General features: G+C 34.9%; 1 protein-coding gene across 1 annotated transcript in view; it reads left to right on the top strand.

The window, feature by feature from the left end:
- The first annotated feature begins 235 nt into the window (after positions 1-235).
- Positions 236-19018, top strand: part of LOC145730222 (protein brain tumor-like) — an 82997-nt gene continuing 64214 nt past the window's right edge. The window contains 1 exon segment of the mRNA XM_081981319.1: positions 236-254. The gene's annotated coding sequence lies outside the window, so the exon portion shown is untranslated.

Genomic DNA, 19018 nt, shown 5'->3' with positions numbered 1-19018 from the left:
GGTAAAAAACAAAACGCAAAACCATCAATGCGACAAATACCGGGCAGCGGCGCACATCAACGACAAATTCGCGCCGCAGACCAAGCAGACGCAGTCGTGAATATATCGTCGTCTCAGTTGCACCCCCATTCGCAAGGGTTTTAAATCGACTCGAATTCGCCCTGTTGAGCCCCCCTCGCAAAATTCAAATTTTTCGGGATTTTTCCATTTGCCGACGTCTCTACGTGTTTGAAAAATCGCATGGCGACTTTAAGGTAAGAGCTTTTAGACCGGCTTTGCTATTGTCGCCATTATTTTCCTTTCGAAGGTAGTTACGAGAAGCATGCAGGCCCTTAATAGGGATTTTCTTTGTTTTGTTTTCGCCTGTCATTCGCGCATCTTGCCGGTGAATGAGCGTCTTCGTTCATTCTGTTCGGGGAGACATTCCGATCCGTCACTATTCCCCAAATGCTTCGATCCGCAGAGTTTAATTCTGCGTTAAATTTCAGGTAACCGACGTGGGAATATTTTGAGGAAACCGCTTAGAAATTATCTGATAACAAATTTCCACTATAGATTAGATAAAGCAGAAAATTTAAGCAGGAAGAAAAGCAGGTTACAGCATTGCTATCTGCTTAGAAATAGTTACAACAAAGAATAGAGTTTTTATTTTCCTAGGACGTTGATTGAGCAATTAGCATAACTTAATAGTTTTCAATTTGGAATGTTCAGATTTACATCAAGTTCCTACTGAACTAAAATATTTAATATTCATATTCTAACCAGGATATATCACAATTTGAATTTGGTTTTAACTGGTATGCAGATGTGTAAAATGGGTAGTTTCAACCCACAGAAACTCAATGTGAGAAGCAGAGAACCATTGTAAAAACCAAATTTTTCTCTCTTTTTTTCTTTACTTTAAAGGACGTACTTCTCACTAGAAAACTCACTTTAGGTAGGGCAAAAGCAGTTGACACAGTGTCAGGTGTCATCTTTTTAGTTTTACAAATTTTCTGTTAACTCAGTTAAATTACACTATATTTCGGGCAACTTTGTGGAGGTTTCATATGTCGTTTTTTGATTCTCTACTTTGAAATTTGAACAAAATTTGTCATGTATCTTTAAGCTAAAAATCCAAACTTTTGCGTTAGTTCAAGTTTTAAGAAAGGCCAAAGCTCAAAGTGATTCTAAAATGCAAAGAAGTTCTACATTAATAATAATTTTTAAGAATAGAGCTAGAATATGCAGTGTGAACTCTGCACGTTAAATATAATCACGTAATAATTTCCACGAAAGTGATAAACATGTAATAAAGTTTAAATCAAACAGAGAAATTGGATACTGCACCCACACAAATTTACAGCTTTACGACTTGCAGTGTACACCGTAAGTTTAATAAAGCTCCTCATATCTCTATATGGAAACACTCGACCTCTACACACTGGTAATAATTTAAGTGGGTATTTAACACCTAAACCAGCTAGACTTAAGATATTAACGGACCAAGACTTGTTGACTGTGAAATTAGCATTTCAGTTTATGGATGAAACGTAATATAATCTCTATAAGCAATGAGTGTATGATCGTGAGTAATCGTTCATATTTCATTGCTTATTGGTTGTTTGATCTCCCTGAAAAATCATTCATATTTAGTACCTATTAGATGATTTAAACATAAATGGGTTGATGACATAATAAGATTGCAGGATATAATTTGACTAAAAATTCACACAAAAAAGAACAACACATAACGTCATCTCATAATTGCAAATTAGTATTAGTTTTTCTCCTTGAAGCTACTAAATTAGCAGCAATAACTATTTGAAATTTTATAGTTTGTTCCTTGCGAAAAAAGGCATAAAAATTGCTAAATACACACATAAAAGGAGGTACTAAAAGTAAACTCAAAAATCAAGTCAGATGAACTAACTTACTCCATACATGGAACCAGACTAGGTGAATCGCCTTACTCAACACAACCATTAACCGACAACATTACAAAACGAATTAAGGATTGTGGTTCTCATTATGATGCGTACAACAATCGTTATAATTATTTGCGGCTTAATTGGGGCATCGTAACCGGTTAAATTGTGCCGGTCTTCAATTATTTAAAAGACCGGTTAAAGTTTGAACTAACATTTGCTCGGATGGGATGGTCGAAATGAAAAGTGAAGATGTTGAATGCAATTTGCGGCCTTGCTGAAAAGTGAATGCGAAATCGAACGTCTAGCGAAGACGTAGACGTGTGATGGTTAGATTTAGCAATTGGCCATTAATGGGAAAGTGACGATCATTTGTGCCGGAACATTTTGAAATTGGGTGCTAAAAAAGCGAAAATGCTATTTATGATAATATATTTAGCTTTTGATTATTTTGTTTGTTGTAATTGCCGTTAATGTTTTAAAAGTTTTTAAAAAATCAGGTACATTTATTATCAGATCAAATGCCACAACGCTAACGAAAGCCATTAGTAGAAATTGTAATAACTCTCCATGTTAAAACTTCTTGATTAACTTCACATGTAAAACAAAAAATAAGTAAATAAATTGCAGCAAAAATGTTTTAGTTTTACTATAGAAAGTGTCACAACGATAAGTTCTGATTACAAGAAGACTGATTCCACAACAGGGAGGAGAAGACTGATTCCACAACAGGGAGGGTTCCGTCCAGGAAGGTCATGCACGGGGCAGGTTCTAGCTTTGACTGAACACATTGAGAGGGGCTTTGAGGAGAGGAATATAACCGGAGTAGTTTTTGTGGACCTATCAGCGGCCTATGACACCGTGAACCAAAGGGCCCTCTTCTCCAAGATATACAATACCACCAAGGATTACGAGTTAACTAGGGTAATCGAATCTTTACTACAAAATAGGAGGTACTATGTAAGCCTAGAAGGCAAGAAGAGCAGATGGCGGACACAAAAAAACGGTCTTCCCCAGGGTAGTGTTCTTTCCCCAATATTGTTTAACATATACACCAATGACCAACCCACACCTGGTGATACTGAGCACTTCCTCTACGCCGATGACTTGGCCATCGCAGCCCAAGGAAAAAACTTTCGGGTTGTTGAAGAGATATTACAAAATGCCCTATTACGGATGTCAGCCTACTATAAAGCAAACTCTCTGAAACCCAATCCGTCGAAAACCCAAGCATGCGCCTTCCACCTGAACACCAAGGCCGCCGGAAGAAAATTACAGATCCAATGGGACGGTTTTACTATAGAACACACACCCCAACCGAAATATCTGGGAGTAACTCTGGACCGATCCCTCACGTATAAGTTCCACTGTCATAAGACCCGACAAAAGGTATCGTCTAGGAACCAGCTCCTCAAGAAATTAACGGGAAGTAAATGGGGAGCTCACCCCTCTGTGATCAGAACAACGGCTGAAGCACTATGTTTCTCCACAGCGGAGTATGCTTGCCCGGTGTGGAATAGGTCTGTGCATGTCAAATCTATCAATGCTGCTCTTAACGAGACATGCAGGCTTATGACTGGATGCATGAGGGCCACCCCGCTGGATGAGCTCTATAAAGCTGCAGGGTGCGAACCACCAACAACCCGACGACTAGCCATCGAACACACCGAAAGATTTAGGCAAACATTTGATAGCCGTCACCCTCTCTATGAAGCACCCGAGCCGGTGAGGCGATTGAAATCACGTAGAGGCTTCCTGAATACAGTACCGATAGACCCACCAGAAGCCTTCCCCTTAAAACAAGAACCCTCAGCAGGCTCCAGGCTGGACTGGAGGAGCTGGAAATCCCTCAACCGTCTCAGAACCGGAGTTGCCCCTGTAAAGACGAACCTCGCAAAATGGGGAATTATTAACGAACAGGATGTCAGATGCGACTGTGGGGTGACACAGACTATGGAACATCTCCTGGTTTGCGGGAACTGCCCGAGCTCCTGTTCCCTCGAAGATTTATGGCTTGCTAAAGATAATGCTCTGGACGTAGCCCGATACTGGGCTGACAAATTGTAGTATGGACTCGGACACGAAAAAGTAAAGTAAGTCTGATTACAAACAACGTAATACAAGATTTTTCTACTAAATAAGTAAACTAAATACCATATGGTATTACCTTTGAAGATCTCAGACATACTGACTGTGCAAGTGGTATTCCAGTTAACTTAGTTTCTGAGATATTTATTCCAATTTTGTGAATTAGGACCTTCCTTTTTTTAACTCACAATTACACTAAAAAATTCCAAATCTAAATTTGCTGATTTTTGTGTTGGTTGATTGTGCATTAAAGCACAATTTCACCAGTGTTACCATAGTAGGTTAAGCTTTACTTCTTTAGAGTTTCAGTCACGTCGTACAAACCAAACTGACTAATTAAAGAATTTTGAAATTTTGTTATTTTATGCTTAACAATAACAATTAAACAATCTCTCTAAAATGAGGTCAGGTCATCATTTTAATTAAACTTTCCCAAATAGAGTTATTCTAAAAATGTTCAAAGGTAGTTTAATTAAAATTGTTCACACAATTTTGCTTTAAAAGTTTCAACAAAAAACCCTTTTTATTGATCGAAAAACTCGTTTCACAGCCACTTATGTTAAAATATTGAACAGACAATACGTAGTGTAAATGTATCAATAAACTATAAATTCAAATTTACTCGTCGTTTGCCCGGTTTCCGCTTAAATTACGAAACGGGGTGCTTATACGATAGTTGGTTTTAAATAAATACATTTCAAATTAAATACGTTACATATACATTGCTAATGCATATTTGATGTGTCACCTATTTTCGTAGCGTAATCATCCGCCATTTTCCATTTAAAATAGACGCGATGGGCGTTTTGGACCAATGCAGAATCAAAATGTTGATTAGAATAGATGAGAGCACAGGTAGGCCAGCTGTCACATGCTATTTCTAAGTCTAAGCAGTTTTAGGCATATTATCATTTGTCTAGGCATTTAATTAAAGTGCCATGACGCTATTTGACAAATGTCGAGTTTAAAATCGGTCAAATGTGCCTAGCTCTACTATTTATGTGTCATAAATTTTTTTAAACATTCTAAAGTCTTCCAATTTCCAATCTCCATCAATCTTCCTCTAGTCCTAGTTTTTGGATCACTTTGTCTACTCCACATCTTCAGCTTCCTTCTGGCCAAGTTTCCTCCTTCCGCCTGGTTTTCACTGCATCACTTGTTTAGGTATTCTTGTCTCTGGCATTCGTTGCACATGCCCAAACCATACTAGTTGTTTATCTTGAATGTATGCTTGCCGTTCATTATTCCCCTGATTCTCTCATAAACATAACATAAAACTTGATTGAATCTCAGACTGTTATTTGCCTAGTTTGTACTATTTTTCTATTTGCCACAACACTTAGTAAACGCCTAGGCAAATGACTATAATGCCTAAAATTGCCTTATGCCCACCTAATAAGTAGTAACAGACACCTGATCAGTTCCAAGTACTCTGTGTAATCAACAGATGAGATTATTATAAACGCACATACCATCGATGGGCCGACAAAGCAGGCCTCAAACGGTCGGCGATGGGTACCCGCGTATTTTTCATGGTACTTGGTTCTGAGAACGACCGGTCGGATAAAGCTGGTTCTTGCAAGGTCGGCCTTGGGTTCACGAAACAATAATCGTGGTACATCAACCCTATTCGAGGGCGATGGACCAAGATAGGCCAGTAAGTTTCCTGCAAGAAAACAAGTAACGCGTAATAGACGTAGGTACACGACCATTTCCAACTGAGATAATCGTACCCAGTCTGCGAGCATTCCTTCAAAATTATCTGTTGCCATTTACGGTTTCGTGATTCTAAAGATTCAGAAGAGGCTTGATTGGTTAGGTTACACCCGTCCACATTTTTCAGTTTTACTGCACATTATGAAATATCAAAACAACCAACCACAATAATGTTATTTACTGGTAATACCTTCAATTAATGGGTGACTGACTGTCTAGTGTTAATGGGTTTCCTCGCTTCTTCCTGCTTTCCTTAAATTATTTTGTGTTACTAATTTCATGCACGAATGGTTTGATTGCAATTTAATTCGAAGCCTTTACGTTGTAGAAGTAATAAGTCGTTATGTTTTACTGAAAGAACTGATCCAGAGTGTTGTATATGGCCTGGCATTACTTGTTTACGATATACAACACATTTTTAACTTATTAGATAATTCTATTTGACGTAACATAACATAGTCAATCATGAAATAACGTAATCAATTTTTTTTTATGATTACATCAGTTTGAAAGGGGTTATGCTTAGTAAATAAAGCTTCGTTCAATAATCCTGCATAACTGGATAGAAACGTGGAAACGACAGTCCGATAACAATCGGTCCGGAAGTGTGTTGTGGCAAAATGGAGAATAACCATTACTGGAAATGAACTGGGGTTGTTCAAATATGGCATTTGCTACACTCTGGAGCAGAAACGCACTAGATACAAGCAAACGTTATAATACAGTCTCTTTCAAACGTCAATACAAGCTTAGTGAGAACGTTTTCCCTAAAACAACCTACTTGAGATAGTTTCTAGTTTGGGTTTGCGAAAACCTTCAATTAGTGCGACTTTCCACCTCGTTAAACCAGTTTTTTTGCTGCAATAATTGCAAATGTAGTTTAAAGCCCAATTTCGCGTGGGTTTCTTTTAAAATTTAAATTTCAAATTTGCATTTTCACGTGTCGCTCCACGGTTATTACTTAATTTTCACTTTGATGGCGATTAGCTCGAGTGCCATTGTTTCCGAACTTTAGTATGTGCATAATTGCTCGCCTTTAAACCATCTAAATGCATTATTTATTTTTGGTGGGTGAACCAAAAGATGCTCGTTACGTTTTAACCTGCAGCTTTAAGCTCAGACACTTTCCCAAATTTATGTCACAAGGGAGGTAGTTTACGATATAATCCAAGCACAATTGATTATTTAAAATGTCTCGCCAAAGACGACCAAGAAAGAAAAACTTTTTATAAATAGGAAACTCGACGAAGCAGTGATTTCGAAAGTTAACGAGAAATGTGAATCATTAATCAGGCATAGACATGCCGCATACAAGTTTTCCATAATTCCAGAGAGCGGATGAACAGACCGGTAATTTGGAAAAGCATAATCTAGCAGCATCCAGGATCCATGTTTAAAATTGATCTATTAATTCCGGAGATAGTATCGTCTGAAAATGGCTCATTAATATTTCGGGCTTACTGACTACGGACCGATTGCCAATGCTGAAACTTTAAATTTCGCGGGGCGTTTACTTAAATGGCAGTTAGCGAGAATCCCAGTTAGTTTATTGGCTGTTATTAAGCTGAAATTGTTTGATCACAAACGGTTTTTAAAATCCACTTAGTTTAATCAACGTATCACTTAAAACGTGAATAATTAGCAGGAAAAGCATTTTGAACAAATTGGAAACAAGATTAAGTTCTTGATATAAGTATAGAAAGGGTTTCAAAAACTAAGCAGAATACTACACTATCCATTAGTAATTAAATCTAAATCAAATCTTAAGCTTAAATCAAAAGCATAATTTTCTATAAGTTGACAGATGTTAAAGGGATCTATTTTAGAATCTCCGGTTCTAATTTAGGCAGAATTTAGCTTAAAACAGAATGTAGTGTTAAATACAGAAATCAAAGTAGTCAAAATCAGTATTTCAAAACTTCCAAAAGGCATTAATTTTGAAAGTTTTGAAATACGCACACTATTACAATATCTCAAATTAGTTTCCTCATTGACAATTGGTGTAAAAATTGACAATTGGTGATACAAATCTGACGACAATGTCCAAATTGGACAACTGTATTCTGTATTTTTATTGGTCGGTTAGAAATTTGTACATTTTAGTGTTAATACAGGTTTCCAGTTTATGGAGAATCGACTTATTTCCAGCAAATGATTGCTTCCAGTTCATCGACTTGTTCGTTTACAAATTTAGTAGTAACGTTCCTAGTTTAATGACCCATCTGCTAACATTCAATTAAAATAATACAATTAACAGCTTGTTGGTGCCACTGAATGATGTCATGTTTGCGGTATCGAAACAGTGTGCCATTCTCGGTACTGCGTAAATTGTTAAAAATATCAACTGCTGTTGTTGCTGGCATTTGGTTGATCGACAACTGAAATTAACCGGAAATTATGGAAACTGCATATCGATTTTGGTCGACTTTGACCTGCAAGAAGCAACGAATATCGCAGACAAACGTGCTGAAAAAATTCCATTAAAAACGAATTTTTGTGACCCAAATAGAAGCAAAAGCGTATTTGATAAAAGCAGCGAACCCGTGGGATGTCTGTTCGGTTCATTTGTTTGTTTTGAGATAACCGGGACACATTTCGATATCGGGAAGGTAATTTGCCGATAACTAGTCCTGTTACGGGAAGCTTTTATTAAAATAATTATCGCAAACGGCATTGGTTTTAAGGGGGAAAATCGATAAGGAAAATGTGTGCGATTGTGTTTGTTTTAGTCGCATGTTTGAACTCGACAAATATAAATTAAATAATTGATGACATTTTTTACTATCACTTTCTTGTTTACTTCTAATTTTATCTATCTCAAAGAGGGATTTAGTGTAAAAATTTACTAATTGCTAAAAAAGTAAAAGACAATTTTGTATTTTACTTTTACTTCTAAACTGTATAAAATCTACTTTGGACCTTTAACAAACCATTTTTGCTTCTATTAATTAGCACATTGAAACGATTAGATTTCAGACATTAATTACTTAAACTTTGAATTCTTTCCATACAATAACATGTAGGAAAAGAAAGATTGAAGAAAAAAAGTAAAATATTTAGTTCAATCAAATCAAAACGGAAAATAATGCAAAAACTGGCAATTTGAGGCAAACTTATTGTAAAAACTGTCAATTACAGTGTACCTACATAAGGTTTTTAGCATTTCAGCAAAATTAACACTTTTTTTCCAATTGTTTGATAACAAACTGAGTTCAAAGTGTCATTATGTTTATTCATTTATATTAAGCTGTAGAGACTGTGAATCTAATTAAGTAAACATAAGCAAAATTATCAATATTTAGTTTAGTAACAAGTAACAAATACAAACAATATTGAAATTATTGAATCATAATTGGGTTTAAACACTCAATAAATTAAACCCTTACCATCCTATTGCGCTAATTAATATTGAGACTGACGATACATAAATTACCTGAACTCTTTTTAGGTCACTTTAGTCACGCCTATATGTAATGGATGTTCCAGCCGAGTCAATGAACTGGATATTTACCGGATAAATATTGCCCGAATGGAAAAGCTATTTCCTGAAAGTCCGTGTGCTCCTCCTTGGTATAAATCTATTATATACAAAAGATGATGTATGGCTCCCCCGGGAAAATCGCTTCCCTATGCGTGCAACCTGACAGAAATTATTTTTTTGCAATTGCCTTATAAAGGGAAATGAATTTCCTAAACTTTTACCTAGTGGTAGCAGTAGAGCATTAAAACCGAGCACTTAATTAAAATCTAAATAAACATAATACAGTTCCGAAACTTTCTCCCTGCTTAAAGCTCTTAATTAACGCGACCTACCCTCATTGTGAACAACTTTTAGGAGCTTTTTGCTGTACGTTGCGGCGTTAAGTAAATTTAAGTTTAGTTCATTTTAGTTGCATAGTTACTTAGGGAATTTCTGTGTTTTCTCATCCTTTTTACCATTATTGTTTTACGGATCACGAGTTAGACAAATTGTTTAAAAATCGCAATTAATAACCAAAACTTTTGTACATAAGTATTTACCTAATAGAAAAACTTTACAATAAGACTCACAGAATTGTCAGTCATTTCACTGTTTGACTAAACTTTTGACATGAATTGGATTAAAAAAAATTCCAGGACTTTACATAAAAAACTAGCACATTTTTTATTCCAGTTATTTGCTGTGTTATTACAAACTGCGAAATGCGATTTTGTAAATAATAAACCAGACGGATTATTAAAAGTTGTCTGAGCATAATTAAAATACGCTGTCCTTCGTCAAGCAACGGATTCGCTGCAGGAAAATTCAAAGGCAGAATTTTTAAACTCGTTTCAGCAGGAAACTTCGTGTAAAGAGCTTTTCCGAGATAATCCTATTTGATGTGGAGGACTTGTTTGTTTGGCAGGGACTGCTGAAGAGGACTCATTCGAGATTTAATTTTGCATTTGAATCCGTTTCCGAAGGGATAATGGGGGCGTCGAAAACTTACCTTGATTTGCGTAAGAGGTCTCGTTTTACTAAAGAAACACGTACATTAATATGACTTCTACACGTCACTCGCAGGAGTGTAAACCGCACAAGTTAAATTAATCTTAAAACGGTCTCATTAAAAGAGAAGCGAACAAATTAGGGCGTAAATAAAACTTTCAAATTGCAAACCAAAAAAGCGAAATCGTTGATTGTAAAGATTTGATCGAGCCTATTGTACTACTTGTAGTTTAATTTTAACAAAATAATCAAAGTGGTGTTACGCGATCCAAGATGAACACGATAAGTTTCACTTTATTTAATTTTTTTAACACACTTGACTGGATATGGTGTCAACACAATGAATCTTATCTATACTGTAATCCTATACCGGTACAGATTTTGTTACGCTTCTTGATTTACCAATGCCATTAAGGTTATGTCTATTTTACGTAAGACCATGTGGATGATGAATGGGATTTGGGTAACACAGAGACACACCATCAAATGGATGTCAACCAAGACCAATCAACTGGTAAAATGGTAAATATTGTTATTACAAGAGAGGTTAAAAAAAGCTGTAAAACAGAGTAAAACAGCATTAAAACTATTATTCGATTTTAAAGTAATTTGAAACTAAACTAAATTAGTTAAAATAACAGCAAGCCTGAAGAGGTTTGTACCTTGAAGCAAAATTCGATCCTATCTTCTTGAAGAGAAGTGTTTTGAGTATTCCTTACCTGAGGCACTGGAACATTCCGAAATAAAGATCCAATTAGCATAAATCCAGTCTACATTCATTTAATTAATGTTTTTGTGTCTAGACGGTATTTTTTAAGCTTTCTGTTTTAATATTTCTGACAAAAGAGTTAAGTTTATCACACTCTTGGGAGATTGTTTGATGGCATCAAAAATGGCACCGTGTGTAGTAAAATAAACATTAATAGTATATTATTGAAGGAGCATGTAATGATAGCTATTACTGACGAAGTTGAAGTTTGCGTAAATGATCAAGTGAGTAACAGCCATTAGATGCGTGTAGAATACTATACTTTTTCTACGACTGGTAAATATTCACAATGAAAGAAAATAACACACCGAGCCGTCATAATAGTATTTAAGATACCAAGGGCATTATTTCTTATAATGCCTGTGGTGTCTTCAATGTTTAATGTCCGATTTCAATCCGATTTAAAAAAATGGTCAGAGGGCATTATAATAGACTAAAATTAAGTCAGAAAGGTATATAATGCATTCAACCAGTCTTACTTAAGTATGTATGGTTTTCAAAACACTTACGTTTCTATTAACTGTTACGTCACTTTTTCACTTATTTATTCAAAACTAGTGAGTAATAAGCATATTATTAAGCAGTCATAGAAAAACAACCGAAAAAATGGTCAGAGGGCATTATAATAGACTAAAATTAAGTCAGAAAGGTATATAATGCATTCAACTAGTCTTACTTAAGTGTGTATGGTTTTCAAAACACTTACTCTCTTCTATTAACTGTTACGTCACTCTTTCACTTATTTATTCAAAACTAGTGAGTAATAAGCATATTATTAAACAGTCATAGAAAAACAACCGATTTTAAGCAAATAAAACCTTAATGCACAAGATTTTGGCAAAATCTGTTTTACAATTACACTCAGTTTTAGAAACTCTTCTGGTAAATAACATTTAAAATATGATGTTTTTGGCTATAAAAGCAAATTGGTTTTAGTGACATACTTGTCAAAAGACAAATAAATGCATATTTGCCTATTTCAAACTTGTTTTTTTTACTTACCATCTGTTATTTCATTTGAATTTGTCAGGTTTCTCTAATTTTGAAAACACTTGAACTTTTTTGCCTCTCATCGCACTACATATTCTATGTAAGAGATCAACACATCTAAGACCAAGACAACATAAAATTTTTGTTTATCAGATTCATCAATAATTAAAAAAACACACAGGATTGCTAATTCTACATCAATCCTCAGCTATGAAATGTTGATCAAAAACCCAAATTAACCCTCTTTTTTACGTGAGTAAAAAAATTAAGCTTTATCAAATATTAAATATCTGCTAGAGACTGTAAAAGGCTTCATCCCAAAACCAAGTTTCCTGAAATCCACCCCTGTAGGGCAACTGTGCCAAGTAAAAGGTTGTATTGTAGTTAACGCTTGTGGAAACTAATACATAATTTAGATGAACAGGCCTGTTTATTTCAGCCCTTTCAATGCGGGCACATTGTGTGACGTTCCATAATAGGGGAAACATTGAGTTTAAAACAGAACCATGAACATGTCGAGTTTGGAGGGCAATTTTCACTTTGTCTCCGAGATATAATATTTAATTAATCATTCTGTTTCAACGGCGGCGTTATTCAATTTGGTTGATGAGGACCGGAAAGTCTCTCCCGGTTCTGCATTTAAACGTGGCGTTATTTTAACGAGTTTCTTTTTTTTACTAAGTTGCAAGGACAAAATGTAACGCCCCAGCAAAACGAGCTGAAATATTAAATTGAGTTTTCTTGAATTTTAATTGAACCTAAAATTGTTCGGTTTTAGTATTAATGTGTGTGTTCCAGTTAGGCTGGAATTTGCTTTGAAATGCCACTCAATAAATCATATCAGTGAAGGAATTTTAATATGATGTAAACATTGCTGGTTTTATATTATATTATGTTAAATGATATATCCTAGATTATAACTTATAGTGATTGAAGGTTTTTTTAATAGTCTGGACATATTTGTGAAAATTATAAATCACTTTATCAAAAAATTCAGTTTTGCAACGAAGATAAATTAGCAGAATTCCACCGATTAATTTATTATCTTCCTGTGGAAGATGCAGTAAAAAACAAAAACTAAAATATCTTCTCACTTGTCCGCATACCAGGCTTGGAGTTATTTAAAAATTAAGGGTTCTGAACTTAGAAAGTTATTCCAGCAATTCCATAAAAACCAAATTGTCGCTATAAGTAATCAGACACGTTATAGCAATCATGATGGGACTCCTCTTTATACAGTTCCAACAAGCCTAATGATTATCCTGCCAGTCGGACATCGGCCCCTGTTTGTTCTCGTTCGTGTGACCTTCTAGATCAGTTTAGTGACCACTTAATAGAACTTTAACCTTTGTCTTAGGTTCGCCAGGTTCTGCGAACCTGACTTTTTCCAACGTTGATGTACATCCGTTTCTGTCCAATGCCATTTACGCTCTGTTTGCTTCGTTAGCTCGTCGTTATTAGATAATACTAAAGGCGGAAATAATTAGAGATTTGCATATGTGCTTGTGGAGTACACGCACGCCTACGTAGGTTGTGCGTTGATTTTGGCAGTGAATTCAGGAATTTTTCTCATTCCAGTCATTAAAACCTATTCGAAAGCGCCAGCGGGACGAAAAATTCAAATTATCATTTTTGCTACCCCCAGGAAATGAAAGTTCCGCGTTGCTAAACCCTTAATGGGTAATTAAATTGTGAAGGGCCTTAGACTGACGTCGGGAGAGTTCTAATTGGGGACTTTCCCAATGGGACTGGCTATTCCGAATACCAATTGTGGAGCCTTATCTCAAAAGTGGATGACATGTATGAAAAGCAAATTATGATTATGTTTAGTAATATTAACGTAACACGGTCGATTCTATGTAGATTATCTTCTTCAGAACTAGATATCTCAATAAAAATAAGATTACGATTACGAAGTTTATAGAGTAAATTAATGTACCTGGACAGGAATATGGTACACAGGATATTCCAAATGTTTCGGAACGGTCTACTTTTTTCCACAAGATGAAAGCCTCAAAAATAGAAATTGGGAATATCACGTATGGTTAAAAAATCTATCTCTTGATGGTCCTTGATGTTCATATAAAATAAGGAATGTTGCTCCTTCACCTCGTGCTAACCGCAACACAGTTGAACATACACAGGGTGTTCCAAAAATTTCAAACTAACGATCTGCCACTTGTGATCGCATTTACCCTGTTCTAAGTGGAGGTAAACTTAGTCCAGTGGGTGCAGAAAGTCATAAAATGTGGGTGTATTAGTCTGAACATACATAGGGTGTTCAAAAAAACAAAAACAAAAACAATTGTTGTGAGCACTTTTACCCAGGTCTAAGTGTTTACTGGCTTAGATAGTTTAAGGCAACGAACACATAAACCAATTAATACTTAAAATATCATAAATAACTAAATAAAAAATATTGACAATACTAAAAACTAAAACATAAACTAAACAAAACAAAAAAAAACACGCAATTAAAAACGCAGTCGAAATTAAACTGTAAAATTGCTTGTTTTCGTTGAAATCAATTAAACAAATCCACCTGGACGTGATTCTTAATCAATGATAACAATTTTGCATATTAATATACGAATTTCGTATTAATCTAAATGTGAAAAAACATATATTTGTTTTATATGCAGCCAAATAAGGACGCCCTTCTAAAGTAAAGAAAGTATTACGATCTCCCATTAAGTCCAAAACGTCAATTTTGAGCGAAATTCGTAGCAGATTGAAAGCCTTAATTGGTAGGTTTAATGAACTAACAGCAATTAAGCGTTATCCATCCCAAAGTCTAAAGTGATTAGCTTTAGTTTCTTTGCCCATAGATATTTACTTAGCGGATGATACAGACATTCACGCTCACTACTTAGACTGATTATTGTACATTAACCTATGCCAGTGAAGGGCTTCTAATGATTGTAGGCAGTAACTCGATAAATCCAAATTTCCCGTGCACCCCAATTAATATCCAATAACGTCAAAAGTGATGTATAGTTCACTCGATGCTAGAGGCAAATCGAAATTAGTCATTCGATCAGTTATATGTTAAAGTGGCTATTTTGGCTTAAATGTTTGATATCTCCCTACATTCTGGTCCAGCACGAACTTGTATGTGCGCTTTTCCACTATCGGCGACAGTAAATTCTTCGAGTAATTAAACAGCAAAAAGCTTCCATTAATTTCATTACGGAGTCGTTAGCACGTCCCTGTTGACCCTGGGAGCGTACAAGAACCTAACAAAGGATACTTTGAACCGAGACAAACACTCGAGTTGGATAATTTCCAAATGCCGGAAATACACTAGAACTCTTTGAGAATTTTATTGCAGCTACACCTACTTGAATGAAGAAATTAAGGGTTTGCTTTATGAGAGGAAATGCATTTGAAACGGTTATAGCGTTAAAATCGGCTACGCCGCATTCTAGGCAGACGTAAAGCAATATCCATATTTGCAAAATTAATGATTTCTTCTGCGAAACACACAATGTTTACAATTACTGTTGTTGAATTCATACATAAGTAATGCGTAGGATTATCTATCCCATGGTTCTCTACTATTATTTTATCCTGTTGTAATCAGTGAGTGGAACAATTTATATTAAATTAATTATATTCAAAATGTGTACAAGAAGTTTGTTGCTACATACAGTTATAACAGTATTATTTGACAATTCATAAGTTAAATTGCACTTTATAATCAGGCTGATATGAAATACAAATTCAGTACAGTAATTTTGTGTAAAGTTGCAGACGAACTTAAGAAATTCTGGGTAGGCAGCCAAATATCAAAAGGTCTAAAGTTTTAGGGAAAATCTTTTGGTATTGTGTCAAACATATAATTTGAGAAACATACTTTTCTGGATTTTTGTGCTTTATAGCTTAGTAGATCTTCAATTACCAGTACAAACAAAAAGTTTAAATCCATCAAACAGATCTTTGTTCTGAAAAAACAAAACAGTTAAAAGTAAATTTTTACTAAAATCTTTGTAAATGATGAATTTAAAAAAAAAACGACGTGAAACGTACCATCAATACATGCTCCTTGACTAATCCCACAAACTGTTATTTATGCAATCGTCGATTGCCGCATAGATCGATTACATTTAAACGATATTAGTTTGATATTTAAACGTGATGCTCTATAAATGCAGAAGTGCATTCATGCATTTACCATTGCAAAATTACGAGAATCGTTAGAGGGTATTTGGTAATTGTTTATAATAACAGTGCCGAATGGGTCTCACAGTGATGAAACTACTTATTTCTGTTCCAGTTCGTTAAAACCAAGTATAAAATCATAGATCAATCCATAAAGATCACGATTTATATTATTTACTGCGTACGCCTCTGATTTATCCCATCAAGGTTCCACTTTAGTTTATTTGACGTTGTTAAAGACTCGCAGATCAGTACCAAACACGAGAATCGTCATCCTTGTAAAAGCTTAAGTGAAATCAACGGCAGATGTGCAACAACATGCAAGTGAAAGGATGATGCGACCGTAAAGTAAACGGTTTTGCGTAATCCGTTCATGATCGTGTTAGCAAAATCTAAGATTACCTCCCACAATGCGAAAGTAGGACGTCAATGGAAATGACGTGAATTAACTGGGATGGCGTTCCGGTTTTAATTGTTCCGAGGCAAAGTTGTGCTTTTGGAAAATTGGCTATTGAATAAGCATTGATTATGTTGGAATCCCTTTACGTATTGTTTCGAAAACGTCATAAACTTCTGCAATAATAAACAGATTTTTATTCCTAATATTCGACAAGCTGGAGTGTGTTCAGACAATTAGGTTTGCTTCTTTATTGTATAACCTGAAAAAATTTAAAATTCTCGTTTTAGCTTCAACATTCAGTTTTTAGAGAGCAGTTCAAGACGAGCATTATGAACTTTTTACAGTCGCTAAAATCCCAAAATTGGTGAAAATACAAAATTTTCAAAATTTTTATAAAAACTCCACACAAAAAAAGGGAAGGAAACGGTTAAAGTTACGGACATTTTGCAGGGGACGACGAAAAAATTCGAAAATCGTTAGAGACAAAATTTTACAAGAAACCAAAAAGTATCTTGTTTCTGTGACTTTTCAAAATGAATTACATGAAAGATAGAATCTTGAAAAAATAGTGATTCTTTGAGTTTGAACTACGGTGAAAATTAGCTGAGTCACTATTGGTGAATTGATCTCCAGTAGGTAATACTAATGCTGAGAATAGATCATGAACAGTTCAAATTCGAATCACGAGTAAATTGAATTACCAACGTAAAACGAGCGAAAAGCAGAGTTTCATTTTGTTATTGTATTTAATGTATGATGCATAAACTCGTTTCGAACAATAAAACTCGTTGAGCTCTTCCGTTCCAGTATATATTTCACACACTGGAAAAATCGCAAAAAGTAATTGAAATTGTTTTGTATTTGCATCGTTTTTATTTAATTTTTCCATTAGCAGTACACCTGCCAGCAACAAAGCCGAATGTATTGAATAAAATAAACACGAACTAACTTTAAAACAATGACATGAATATAGAGTATGCTTTTAAAAGTTGTTTTAGAATCACAATTTTTCAAGGAATCTTTGAAATAATCAATCCACAGCTTTTTAAGAAATTACACAACTTGACTCATAATATATCTCGGTAATGCGCCTTTCTGGGTTCGTTTCAACTTTATGACCGCTTCTAACTAAGCACCGTCTAACCACATACAAAATTGATATTTTTCCATGACGTTCTCCATTGTTGGCTGACATATTTACGGAACGACAAGCATATTGCTCATTGTTGAATGTGACCTCGGATTTTTGCAGATGATTATTATTGAAGCAGGAAGTCACGGAACGAGTCAACAACCGAGAACGTGCAAACCAGACGACGACGTATTTTTTCTATTTTTCCGAATTATAGATGATACATATGAATTAGCTTTTTTATTAACCAAAACGTACGTCGACGACCTCCCATCCGGTTTCATCATAAACCTCTTCTAACGTGAATTTTCTTGAAATGGTTTGCCATTACAGTAATAACAATTTCTTGGGAACTTCATGCTACGTAATTCGGTCATAATAGTTATAAAAATCATTTCGCTCCAAACATACATTATTTGTATATACAATCTAATTATGAATTTCCATGATATAATATATTATATATGCCATTGTTGTTATCAGAACTTCATAAACTGGGCCCAATTATTTATCAAATTCGTAGTGTAAACAAAATTCACTGCAATGGAATAACGATGTTGCATACATAATTTTGAATAAATTAATTGTTATAATTCGAGATATTTTGCTATTAGCGGTATCATAATTTTATTTTATTTATCTCGGCATAGTTGACAAGTTAAATGTTATAGAGTTAATTAAAATTTATTTAGAATTTTAAGAGAAAATTGTACTGAAAGTTACGTTACTAATACTTTAACCAAAGATTTACTGACTCCAGGTGGAGAAAAAGGGCTTTTAAAAAATGTTCAGCGACTTCTGACTGTTGCATCACAATCACCAGCAAAAAACGTATATCGGTAATTAAATGTGATATTGATTGATTGTTAAAATGATTATAGTTTTAAGGTATAACTTAAGGCAGAGGCTACAATAAATTATATATTAAACTGGTGTCGTACTTCTACAGCATTAGCTTAAAATTGGAATTTTGATTGGTGTAAAATACAGTCAAGCTGACAATAGCTGGTAGTATGATACTATGATGTTATAAAACACACATTTTTTGTCTAATGAAATTAGATAAAGGATGTGACGCAACAGTCAGAAGTCACTGAACAGAAAGTGTAAAACAGTACACGTTTACATAAATAAAAATATTTTTACTTTACTTTATTTACCTTGTAATAAATACAGAAGATAAATGGGGCGAAACCGATTTAATAAGATCCAAACGTCTGCACCAGGACTAATTGAAAGGACTTTAGACACATAAAGTCTCTCCGAGTAATCAAATTAAATCTACCGTGTTTCCGGGGGTTGGTAAACAAAAGCTACAGGAGTAGTGTTGAATATTTAAAAGGGCCCCGAATACCTGATACGTTTAGAGCCCTAGAGACCTCAGCTT

Source organism: Ips typographus, linkage group LG6 (genome assembly GCF_016097725.1).
Source record: "Ips typographus isolate SLU linkage group LG6, UJ_Ityp_2.0, whole genome shotgun sequence".
NCBI classification, from domain to species: Eukaryota; Metazoa; Arthropoda; class Insecta; order Coleoptera; family Curculionidae; genus Ips; species Ips typographus.
Note: the sequence above shows the minus strand (reverse complement) of the source record. Positions and strands in the feature narration are given on the sequence as shown.